The sequence below is a fragment of the Ranitomeya imitator genome, chromosome 3, assembly GCF_032444005.1.
Source record: "Ranitomeya imitator isolate aRanImi1 chromosome 3, aRanImi1.pri, whole genome shotgun sequence".
NCBI lineage: Eukaryota > Metazoa > Chordata > Amphibia > Anura > Dendrobatidae > Ranitomeya > Ranitomeya imitator.
This window is the reverse complement of record NC_091284.1, coordinates 482,017,304-482,027,335: the sequence shown is the minus strand read 5'-3', so window position 1 is coordinate 482,027,335 and position 10,032 is coordinate 482,017,304. Positions and strand designations below refer to the sequence as shown.

Genomic DNA, 10,032 nt, shown 5'->3' with positions numbered 1-10,032 from the left:
TGGCTTGCAGCTCTCTCCTTCTGCGGCCTCTACGTAATGCCCCAGCTGCCTGTGGGGAGGACACCAGTGGGCCTGTAGGGCTGCTGCTCTGCTCCTCATGCCTTCCCCGATCATGTGCTGCTGAGGGTGGTGGTGCTGCATCTTCCTCACTTGCTGCTGGCTGTAGTGATATCGAAGCTGATGGCCCTTCAAGGATGGATGTAGAAGAGGCCAAAGATGGGCCTGCAACCTCTTCTTCCAGACTTACGGGATCTATCACAGCCTCCAATTCAGACCCGGTCTCCCTCTCTGTGAGGTTAGACTGTGTTCTGTTATTAAACAATAAATCAAAGAAAAATTAATTAAAAGGTTATTTCTTTGTGAGCATTATTTTATTACACATCTGTGAGCTCTTATCACAATAATTACCTACACACAACCTCAGATCAGCACAAGATATCCTTCTATACTCTCCTATTATCTCCTATTCCCACAATGGTAGGCAAGATTTATCTTGTGTATCACCCCTACTATGGAAACCACTACCACAACACATCATACTGTCGCCTACCATTGAAAGATACACAAACAGCATGAAGACCCACCTCTTCAAACAATCAGATAACCTGCAGTAACCAGCCATCAACCAAACCACTGCATGAACATCTCTAACCTCGCCTACTATATTCTAACCCATCACTTGTAGCTTGTGAGGCTTTGCGGGCAGGGTCCTCTCTCCTCCAGGACCCTTTTTACATTTTTTGGTGTAAACATTATTTTTGGGACTAGCTTTACCCATCCTTACATGTAATTCGCCATGGACTAACCATAACAAATAATCTTAATAAGATTTTTTAGAGCACAACATGGTCATAAAACCGCCTAGAAAGGCACATATGAGAACGCTACAAAACACAGGAAAAAAATGGTGGACCTCCTGGAAAATGGTTACAATGTCTACAGTACCAGTGTATTTTAGTGCAACTCACATTCAAAAGGACATAATGGTATAGGACCAGACGGTATCCATACAATTTACTAGCAAGTGCTAATGTAATCACCACATAAGTTAGTAAGAATGGATAATACAAGTAGATAGAAGCCCTCTTAGTAGAGAGACCCTGTAAGCCACTATGTGCTCATAGAGGTAACGAACAGAAACCGTCAGATAAAATACACATGTCCTATACATAAAACAGTATAACATGTAATAGTTACCAGATGAATGGAGACTGTTGTGAATTCTGTGGCCTAGCTCCCTCCTGTGGTCGTGAGTGGTACTGCGGTTGGTTCTGTCTATGAGCTTCCTTTGGTGGATGAGAGTGGTACTGCGGCTTCTGAGTTTCCTTCCTCAGGTGATGAGGTTAAGTCGTTAGGTGCTGCTCTATTTAACTCCACCTGGTGCTTTGATCCTGGCCTCCAGTCAATGTTCTAGTATTGGTCTTGCTTCCTCCTGGATCGTTCCTGTGGCCTGTCTATCCTGCATAAGCTAAGTTCTGCTTGTGTTATTTTTGTTTGCTATATTTTCTGTCCAGCTTGCTATATTGGTTTTTCTTGCTTGCTGGAAGCTCTGAGACGCAGAGGGAGCACCTCCGTACCGTTAGTCGGTGCGGAGGTTCTTTTTGCCCCTCTGCGTGGTTGTTTGTAGGGTTTTGTGTTGACCGCAAAGCTATCTTTCCTATCCTCGGTCTATTCAGTTAGTCGGGCCTCACTTTGCTAAATCTATTTCATCTCTGTGTTTGTATTTCATCTTTACTCACAGTCATTATATGTGGGGGGCTGCCTTTTCCTTTGGGGAATTTCTCTGAGGCAAGGTAGGCTTATTTTTCTATCTTCAGGGCTAGTTAGTTTCTCAGGCTGTGCCGAGTTGCATAGGGAGCGTTAGGCGCAATCCACGGCTACCTCTAGTGTGGTGTGATAGGATTAGGGATTGCGGTCAGCAGAGTTTCCACGTCTCAGAGCTCGTCCTATGTTTTTGGTAAATGTCAGGTCACTTTGTGTGCTCTGAACTTCAAGGTCCAATGTGGTTCTGAATTACCTGTTCATAACAGTACTGGAGGCCCAATGTACTAATGCTTCTCAATAGAGGGAAAAGAGAAGTTCTGAGACCATTTTTTTTTCTTTGCACTGTGTTCTGTCTTTCTTTTCCCCTTTACATCAGGGTGGTTCAGAACACAGGTGTGGACATGGACATTCAGGGTCTGTCCTCTTTGATGGATAATGTCACTATAAGAGTACAGAACATTCAAGATTTAGTGGTTCAGAATCCTATGTTAGAACCTAAAATTCCTATTCCTGAGTTGTTTTCTGTAGATAGAGCTAAGTTTTTGAATTTTAAAAATAATTGTAAACTATTTCTGACTTTGAAACCCCGCTCCTCTGGTGACCCAGTTCAACAAGTTAAAATCATTATTTCTTTATTACGTGGCGACCCTCAAGACTGGGCATTTTCCCTTGCGCCAGGAGATCCTGCATTATGTAATATTGATGCGTTTTTTCTGGCGCTCGGAATGCTGTACGACGAACCTAATTCAGTGGATCAGGCAGAGAAAAATTTGCTGGCTCTGTGTCAGGGTCAGGATGAGATAGAGATTTATTGTCAGAAGTTTAGAAAGTGGTCCGTGCTCACTCAATGGAATGAATGTGCGCTGGCAGCTATTTTCAGAAAGGGTCTCTCTGAAGCCCTTAAGGATGTCATGGTGGGATTTCCTATGCATGCTGGTCTGAATGAGTCTATGTCTTTGGCCATTCAGATCGGTCGACGCTTGCGTGAGCGTAAATCTGTGCACCATTTGGCGGTATTATCTGAGCATAAACCTGAGCCTATGCAGTGCGATAGGACTTTGACCAGAGCTGAAAGGCAAGAACACAGACGTCAGAATGGGCTGTGTTTCTACTGTGGTGATTCCACTCATGCTATCTCCGATTGTCCTAAGCGCACTAAGCGGTTCGCTAGGTCCGCCACCATTAGTACGGTACAGTCGAAATTTCTTTTGTCCGTTACTTTGATCTGCTCTTTGTCTTCCTATTCTGTCATGGCATTTGTGGATTCAGGCACTGCCCTGAATTTGATGGACTTGGAGTTTGCTAGGCGCTGTGGGTTTGTCTTGGAGCCCTTGCAGTGTCTTATTCCATTGAGAGGAATTGATGCTACGCCTTTGGCCAAGAATAAGCCTCAGTATTGGACCCAGCTGACCATGTGCATGGCTCCTGCGCACCGGGAGGATATTCGCTTTCTGGTGTTGCATAATCTGCATGATGTGGTCGTGTTGGGGTTGCCATGGCTACAAGTCCATAACCCAGTATTAGATTGGAAATCAATGTCTGTGTCCAGCTGGGGTTGTCAGGGGGTACATGGTGATGTTCCATTTCTGTCTATCTCATCATCCACCCCTTCTGAGGTCCCAGAGTTCTTGTCTGATTACCGGGATGTATTCGATGAGCCCAAGTCCAATGCCCTACCTCTGCATAGGGATTGTGATTGTGCTATCGATTTGATTCCTGGTAGTAAGTTTCCTAAGGGTCGACTGTTTAATTTATCTGTACCTGAGCACGCCGCTATGCGGAGTTACGTGAAGGAGTCTTTGGAGAAGGGTCATATTCGCCCGTCATCGTCGCCATTAGGAGCGGGGTTCTTTTTTGTGGCCAAGAAGGATGGTTCGCTGAGACCTTGTATTGATTACCGCCTTCTAAATAAAATTACGGTCAAATTTCAGTACCCCTTGCCGCTGCTGTCTGATTTGTTTGCTCGTATTAAGGGGGCTAGTTGGTTCACCAAGATAGATCTTCGTGGTGCGTATAATCTTGTGCGTATTAAACGGGGCGATGAATGGAAAACAGCATTTAATACGCCCGAAGGCCATTTTGAGTACCTGGTTATGCCATTCGGGCTTTCTAATGCTCCATCAGTGTTTCAGACCTTTATGCATGACATCTTCCGAGAGTACCTGGATAAATTCCTGATTGTATACTTGGATGATATTTTGGTCTTCTCGGATGATTGGGAGTCTCATGTGAAGCAGGTCAGAATGGTGTTCCAGGTCCTGCGTGCTAATTCTTTGTTTGTGAAGGGGTCAAAGTGTCTCTTTGGTGTTCAGAAGGTTTCATTTTTGGGGTTCATTTTTTCTCCTTCTACTATCGAGATGGACCCTGTTAAAGTTCAGGCCATTTTTGATTGGACTCAGCCAACATCCCTGAAGAGTCTGCAGAAGTTCCTGGGCTTTGCTAATTTTTATCGTCGCTTCATCAATAATTTTTCTAGTATTGCTAAACCATTGACTGATTTAACCAAGAAGGGTGCTGATGTGGTCAATTGGTCTTCTGCTGCTGTGGAAGCTTTTCAGGAGTTGAAGCGTCGTTTTTCTTCTGTCCCTGTGTTGTGCCAACCAGATGTTTCGCTCCCGTTCCAGGTCGAGGTTGATGCTTCTGAAATTGGAGCAGGGGCTGTTTTGTCGCAGAGAAGTTCTGATTGCTCGGTGATAAAACCATGCGCCTTCTTTTCCAGGAAATTTTCGCCTGCTGAGCGAAATTATGATGTTGGCAATCGAGAGTTGCTAGCCATGAAGTGGGCATTCGAGGAGTGGCGTCATTGGTTTGAGGGAGCTAAGCATCGCGTGGTGGTCTTGACTGATCACAAATACTTGACTTATCTCGAGTCTGCCAAACGGTTGAATCCTAGACAGGCTCGTTGGTCGCTGTTTTTCTCCCGTTTTGACTTTGTGGTTTCGTACCTTCCGGGCTCCAAAAATGTGAAGGCGGATGCCCTGTCTAGGAGTTTTGTGCCCGTTTCTCCGGGTTTGTCTGAGCCGGCGGGTATTCTCAAAGAGGGGGTAATTTTGTCTGCCATCTCCCCTGATTTACGGCGGGTGCTGCAAAAATTTCAGGCTAATAGACCTGACCGTTGCCCAGCGGAGAAACTGTTTGTCCCTGATAGGTGGACGAATAAAGTTATCTCTGAGGTTCATTGTTTGGTGTTGGCTGGTCATCCTGGAATCTTTGGTACCAGAGATTTGGTGGCTAGATCCTTTTGGTGGCCGTCTCTGTCGCGGGATGTGCGTTCTTTTGTGCAGTCCTGTGGGATTTGTGCTCGGGCTAAGCCCTGCTGTTCTCGTGCCAGTGGGTTGCTTTTGCCCTTGCCGGTCCCGAAGAGGCCTTGGACACATATCTCTATGGATTTTATTTCGGATCTCCCCGTCTCTCAAAGAATGTCGGTCATTTGGGTGGTTTGTGATCGCTTCTCTAAGATGGTCCATTTGGTGCCCTTGTCTAAATTGCCTTCCTCCTCTGATTTGGTGCCATTGTTTTTTCAGCATGTGGTTCGTTTACATGGCATTCCAGAGAACATCGTTTCTGACAGAGGTTACCAGTTTGTTTCGAGGTTTTGGTGAGCCTTTTGTGCTAGGATGGGCATTGATTTGTCTCTTTCCTCGGCTTTCCATCCTCAGACAAATGGCCAGACTGAACAAACCAATCAGACCTTGGAAACTTATCTGAGATGTTTTGTTTCTGCTGATCAGGATGATTGGGTGTCCTTTTTGCCTTTGGCTGAGTTCGCCCATAATAATTGGGCCAGCTCGGCTACTTTGGTTTCGCCGTTTTTCTGCAATTCTGGGTTCCACCCTCGTTTCTCTTCAGGGCAGGTTGAGTCTTCGGACTGTCCTGGTGTGGATACTGTGGTGGATAGGTTGCAGCAGATTTGGACTCATGTAGTGGACAATTTGACTTTGTCCCAGGAGAAGGCTCAACGTTTCGCTAACCGCATGCGCTGTGTTGGTTCCCACTACTTCGTGTTGGGGATTTGGTTTGGTTGTCATCTCGTTATATTCCTATGAAGGTTTCCTCTCCTAAATTTAAGCCTCGTTTCATTGGACCATATAGGATTTCTGAGGTTCTTAATCCTGTGTCTTTTCGTTTGACTCTTCCGGCTTCTTTTTCCATCCATAACGGGTTCCATAGGTCATTGTTGCGGAGATACGTGGCACCTGTGGTTCCATCTATTGATCCTCCTGCTCCGGTTTTGGTTGAAGGGGAATTAGAGTATATTGTGGAGAAGATTTTGGATTCTCGTGTTTCGAGACGGAAACTCCAGTATCTGGTTAAGTGGAAAGGTTATGGTCAGGAAGATAATTCCTGGGTCTTTGCCTCTGATGTCCATGCTGCCGATCTGGTTCGTGCCTTTCATGTGGCTCATCCTGGTCGGCCTGGGGGCTCTGGTGAGGGTTCGATGACCCCTCCTCAAGGGGGGGGTACTGTTGTGAATTCTGTGGTCAAGCTCCCTCCTGTGGTCGTGAGTGGTACTGCGGCTGGTTCTGTCTATGAGCTTCCTTTGGTGGATGAGAGTGGTACTGCGGCTTCTGAGTTTCCTTCCTCAGGTGATGAGGTTAAGTCGTTAGGTGCTGCTCTATTTGACTCCACCTGGTGCTTTGATCCTGGCCTCCAGTCAATGTTCTAGTATTGGTCTTGCTTCCTCCTGGATCGTTCCTGTGGCATGTCTATCCTGCATAAGCTAAGTTCTGCTTGTGTTATTTTTGTTTGCTATATTTTCTGTCCAGCTTGCTATATTGGTTTTTCTTGCTTGCTGGAAGCTCTGAGACGCAGAGGGAGCACCTCCGTACCGTTAGTCGGTGCGGAGGTTCTTTTTGCCCCTCTGCGTGGTTGTTTGTAGGGTTTTGTGTTGACCGCAAAGCTATCTTTCCTATCCTCGGTCTATTCAGTAAGTCGGGCCTCACTTTGCTAAATCTATTTCATCTCTGTGTTTGTATTTCATCTTTACTCACAGTCATTATATGTGGGGGGCTGCCTTTTCCTTTGGGGAATTTCTCTGAGGCAAGGTAGGCTTATTTTTCTATCTTCAGGGCTAGTTAGTTTCTCAGGCTGTGCCGAGTTGCATAGGGAGCGTTAGGCGCAATCCACGGCTACCTCTAGTGTGGTGTGATAGGATTAGGGATTGCGGTCAGCAGAGTTTCCACGTCTCAGAGCTCGTCCTATGTTTTTGGTAAATGTCAGGTCACTTTGTGTGCTCTGAACTTCAAGGTCCATTGTGGTTCTGAATTACCTGTTCATAACAGGAGACAGACCAGGAGACCACCACACCCGACGCGCGTTTCGCAATGAAATGCTTCATCTGGGGTGGTTAGTCATTGAAAAGGTACCTGTTTTATACAACATTGTGGCCACATAAATGTCAAACAGCTGTAAAATCAAAACGCTAGCGCCGACGTGAACCGGAAGTAGTAAGCAGATCATTATCGTGAAATTTAAAAAGATGCATCAAAAAAACCAAGTATTTTACCATATATGGGACCGCGTTATATAAATAAAGAGAAAACCATTACAAAAACCGTGAAACAATACGTAGAAGTGTTTGCGTGCACAATATTCCGGTCTTTACCGAAGAATTACTTCCGGGTATCCGGCCGTAAGTGACGACAGTGACGCGTGATAACATTACCGCAAGTGTCAGGTAACCCAGCAACGCCAGCGCACATATGATCGCTGCGCAGCATGCTGGGAACCAGTGGGCGTTGTTGAAAGAGGTACGTATCATAATAATATGAACGCTAAGGTTGCCAAAGCAACAAGGAAAAAAGGTGTTTGTTAGACAGTATCAAACATAATTATTATAGAAATACTGCAGTGAACTAGAATTACAGTAACAATGTGAACAGAATAAAGAAAAAAATAATAAAAATAATAATAAATAAGAAAAACGCAGCACCGTCAATACAGCAATATATAAATACAAAGTTTATGACACAATATTAAGTTTATTACAACAATAAACACACAGATTAAACAAAATACACATATAGAACCTATATAAATATATAATATAATAAATACAGATATAAAAATACACACCGACATGCGCTATAAATACATGAATGGTGAGTGCACCAAAATACACTAATAGGGATTCTTGCAGACATATCCTCAATGAAATAAGTGATACACAGAGACGACACATGACGTCAAAACGCAAACTAGTTGATAGATGATCAAGTGAAGACAAAATGGACCACAACCTAGATAAAGACAGGGAATAATAATAATAAATAATAAAATCAATGACTAAAACAGCTCAAAAACATAAAAAATTATTTAATAAAAACAATACAAATATTGATGGAGATACTAGAACTGGTCCAACCAGATATGGATGGAAGAAAGAGAAGCCGAAAGCTCGACAACTAATGGTAACCACAATTCACAAGAATGGCTGAAAGCTGTTGTACTCATTCAAGCCATACGGAAAAAGTGTGTTCAATCTATAGATCCACTTAGTTTCTTTTTGAGCTAGCAATCGTTTCCAATTGCCACCTCGTGGTCCCAAAAAGACTTTATCAATACCTTTGAATTTTAATTTGGTGGGGTCACAGTTATGCATTTCTCTGAAATGGCGTGGAATAGGTTTTAAAGTCGTAATGTCACTGATGTCCTTAGCGCCTTCAATGTCCAAGACATGTTCCCGAATGCGTCTTCGGAATTCGCGAGTAGTCATTCCCACATATACAAGCCCACATGTACATATAGCATGGTAAATTACTGCTCTAGTAGTGCAGTTGATGTTGTGTGTGATAATGAATTTCTTAGTAGCATCGAAATTAACAAATTCCTTAGATCTTTCAACATTTTTACATGCAACACATTTACTACAGGGATAACATCCCCAAGCTTGGCCTTTGGATCCAAAGATAAACTTAGAGGTTTCCCCTCTATGGTAACTATGTACCAGCTGATCTCGCAAGTTACGCGCTCTCCTATATGTGACTGAAGGAGTTTTTCCAATAAACTGGGATAAAGTATTGTCCAATGAAAGAATTGACCAATGTTTCTGCAGTATGTGGAATACCTCATTACTGCGTGAATTAAAATAAAAAATGCACCATACCTTGGAGTCAAAAGTTTTATCCTCCTTTGGTCGATACTGCAGTAATTCACTCCGATTACTCAACCTCGCCCGTGTGTAGGCTCGACAGATTGACTTCCTGCCATAGCCACGTTCTTCAAAGCGCATGCATAAATCCTCAGCCTGCTTATTAAAAAGAGAATCATTAGAACAAATTCTTCTTGCTCTCAAAAACTGACCCGTCGGAAAATTTCTAAGTAAGTGCCCAGGATGTTGAGAGATGGCGTGGAGCAAGGTATTGGCTGCCGTTTGTTTGCGAAATAGGTCGGTTTGAATTACCCCATGTTCATCAACCTGGATAAGAATATCCAGAAATTCTATCTTTTGTCTACTGCTCTTATAGGATAACCTGATGTTCAAATCATTCCTATTTAGCTGATCAAAGAAAGAATTCAGGTCCGCTTCCGAACCCTGCCAAACCATAAGCACGTCATCAATAAAGCGCCACCATGCTACAACACCTGAACACAATGGAGTAGGATCCGACTGGAAAAGGTCCCTCTCCCACAGCCCCAGGAAGAGATTTGCATAAGAGGGCACACAAGACGCCGCCATTGCAGTCCCCTGGAGCTGCAGGAAGAGGGACTCCCTAAAGAAGAAAAAATTATGAGTCAATATAACCTGTAAAGAATTGACCAAAAAATCACATAAGGCTTGGTTGCAACCGCCTGACTCGAGAAAAAAGCGTGTGGCACGTATACCATCCTGGTGTCTGATTGATGTGTAGAGTGACTCCACATCACATGTCACTAAACACATGTCATCCTCCAGGTGGATGCCCTCCAATTTCCTGAGGGCATCAGTGGTATCCCTCAAATAAAGGTACCGTCACACTTAGCGACGCTGCAGCGATACCGACAGCGATCCGGATCGCTGCAACGTCGCTGTTTGGTCGCTGGAGAGCTGTCACACAGACCGCTCTCCAGCGACCAACGATGCCGGTAACCAGGGTAAACATCGGGTAACTAAGCGCAGAGCCGCGCTTAGTAACCCGATGTTTACCCTGGTTACCATCCTAAAAGTAAAAAAAACCAAACGCTACATACTTACCTACAGCCGTCTGTCCTCCAGCGCTGTGCTCTGCACTCCTCCTGTACTGTCTGTGTGAGCACAGCGGCCGGAAAGCAGAGCGGTGACGTCACCGC

At 44.5% G+C, this 10,032-nt stretch overlaps 1 long non-coding RNA gene across 1 annotated transcript in view; it reads right to left on the bottom strand.

The window, feature by feature from the left end:
- Window positions 1-222: 222 nt before the first annotated feature.
- LOC138672166 (uncharacterized) overlaps window positions 223-10,032 on the bottom strand; it is a 48,751-nt gene continuing 38,941 nt past the window's right edge. The window contains exon 4 of the long non-coding RNA XR_011319618.1: window positions 223-308. This is a non-coding gene — a long non-coding RNA (uncharacterized lncRNA). The remainder of the gene's footprint in view (window positions 309-10,032) is intronic.